Here is a 3,019-nt window from a genome sequence, read left to right on the forward strand (position 1 = left end):
TGCAGAACACCACACCATAAGGAAAAGAGATAGAAAGAGAAAGTGAAACCCAAGATCCTTCTGGCCTATTTTTTAGTCAGTGTGACCTCGACAGAAGAGATAAGAGAACCAGCCTAAGCCGGCTGTACTCAGCTTCTCTGAAGGTATAACCCAAACATCAGGAATCTCCTGCTTGCTTCTTTCACGCAGAGAAGCTTCCAGAACCCTCATGAATTAAGTAGAATAGGAAAGATCTCTACACATCAGGTCAATACTTTCTGCACTAAGAAATGCAAACTTCAGCTAGCAGGCCTTTTTAATTGTTAACTTACATAGCACCATCAAGGTGCAGGAAACCGGAAAAGGCAGCTCCCTGCCTAAAAGTTCTTACAATCTAAATTTTGACAGTGGGACAAAACAATAAGGAGAGAGAACATGAGAGAGAAGAGAATAACAAAGCAATAATTAATTGAAGTACACACAACCATATTTATTTAGGCTTTGTTCCAGCTGGAGATTGACATTAATGAATTAAGCCATGGAGGTAAGGCCTACTGCCCTCTAGATACCGATGTGCTCCAGCTCCAAAACATTGGCCACGCCTGACTGCGTCTGGTGTGAGCTGGAGCCCAATAACATCCAGAGGACTCACCATTTCTGACCTAAGCCATGGGCTTTGTTCACACACAAAAAAGCTGATCTTGAAGAGGGATCTGAATGAAGGGAGGAAAGAAAATATAAGTATTTCTGGTAAGAAATTCCAGGCATGATAACCAGTAAAGCGGAATGACCCAGAGTAACTAAAAGGGAGCACATGACCATAGCTGTCAAGATTCCCCTTTTTTAAAGGGAAATTCCCTTATGCTGAATAGGCTTCCTCGCGAGAAAAGGGAAAACTTGACATGACTCTTGGGCAGGGTGGGAGAGTTTGGAGGGGCCATGCTGGGGACAAAGAAATAAGGGGAGAAAAAGAGTATGAAGCAAAACCATGCAATTCTAATGGAAAGCTGATCTACAGTTTGTGGAGATGTTTCAAATAGTCCAGGGAATGGGAGAGGTAGATGATTTCAGCGTAGGTTGGATACAGGCAAGAGGTAAAAGGACTGAGGTATGACAAGGGAAGACCAGAGAAAACGTTTTATTGAAAAACTGCTCAAACTCATCGTTGTTTGGAAACTGCAGAGACTAGAAGTTATATGTTTATATTAACACAAACTCCCTTTTGATAAAAATGTAGCAAAACCCTTTAACAAAGCCATTAGTCTAATGTAAGCCTTGCTTATGTGCTTATACAACAAGCCAGTCTCTGGGAATGCTGTATACATTCAGCAGTCTGGAAAATGCTATTATCATTGTCTTAAGTAGTAATGTCTTTTTCTTTCAGAAGAGGATTTTTAATTTGTAATCCACTTCCCAAAATTAATTAGCCACGCAGGTGCAGCCATAAACTAAATTGTATGTCAAATCTCTCTGTCACACACACACACACACACACACACACACACACACAGACACACACACACACACTTTTGACAGCTGTGAGAAAACCTAATTGCTTTGGCCATTGGTACAAGCCTGCAGAGTCATGGCTACTCTGAGTTCTGGGGGGCTCAGTCCAAAAACCATTTTCACCTTCCCAGGGCTCAGCCTCCCCTTGTTTCTGACTTTCTTCAGGAGGATTAATTTTGGCATCATCTGTTTCTATGACAGGAGAGCAAGAAGCATTTCCTATTATCCAGCCATACCCCAGTCCAGGGTCCCCAAACTAAGGCCCGGGGGCCGGATGCGGCCCAATCGCCTTCTAAATCCGACCCACGGACGGTCCGGGAATCAGCATGTTTTTATATGAGTAGAACATGTCCTTTTATTTAAAATGCATCTCTGGATTATTTGTGGGGTGTAGGAATTCATTCATATTTTTTCAAAATATAGTCCTGCCATCCACAAGGTCTGAGGGACAGTGGACTGGCCCCCTGCTGAAAAAGTTTGCTGCCCCCGTCCCTTGGATCCATGAAGAAGCTGGCATTTATATAGTGGACAAGAGAGGATAAGTCTGGCTGCCATATTTCAAAAAGTAAAAACCAAGATACCCCAAAAGTTGTTGAGCTGCCTTTCGGAATGCCTGGATTGCATTAATTTGGATTTGACTTGTAGCCAGTTTGTGGAAATTTGTGGAAATTTGCCAAAGACTACATTTGTAAAGATAAGAATGCATAATATGGACCATTTTCTCTCACGGCTTTTTATTGCTTCACATTTGCGCTGTCCCTCAAGTAGGGCTTTCTTCCCCACCCCTCCCACATATATCCAGCAATGGTTGATATGGATTAAAGTAGCAAACTCCTTAGCACTTGATCTTGTAATTAAGTGATGAAATAAAGTGTTGGCACACACAAAGGAATAACCTCAAACAAATGATAGACATTTATTGAATAGTTGTTACATTACACTCCCTCGGAGAACTACTTTAATGGGATATTAATATGTCAGGAACGGGGAGCTCTCAGACAGGTACAGAATGGCAGATTTGAGAGTTCAGGGCATGCTCTGTCATCCCTGCCTGGGAATATGCAGTCGTTAGGGCTTTACTAAGCAGCTGTAACAAAAATCACTGAATGAGTAAGCAGTAAGCAGCCTGTACAAAATAATGAATGAATGACACATGCATACTAGTCCTTGATATCTTGGAGTCTTTTCTGTTATGTTCCACGTAGACAGAAATTCCGTTGAATCCCATTGGTCAGACAGACACCATTAGCATTTTCTTCTCTGTGTTGCAAAGGTAAATCTGCCATTATCTCTGTTTCTAGAACTTCAGCATGCTCAGCTTCAGAAAGTCTAACAGCATGATCTCATGCATGTTTACTCAGGCATAAGACTCATTGAGTTCAATGGACCTTACTTCCTAGTTAGTTGCCTATATGATTGCAGCCTCAGGCTGCCATCGTATGCACTCTTAGTTGGCAGTAAATCCTATTGAAACTAGTAGAACTTAAAGTTAAAGGTACCCTTGACCGTTAGGTCCAGTCTCAGACAGCTC

The sequence above is a fragment of the Zootoca vivipara genome, chromosome 9 (genome assembly GCF_965207765.1).
Source record: "Zootoca vivipara chromosome 9, rZooViv2.hap1.1, whole genome shotgun sequence".
NCBI lineage: Eukaryota > Metazoa > Chordata > Lepidosauria > Squamata > Lacertidae > Zootoca > Zootoca vivipara.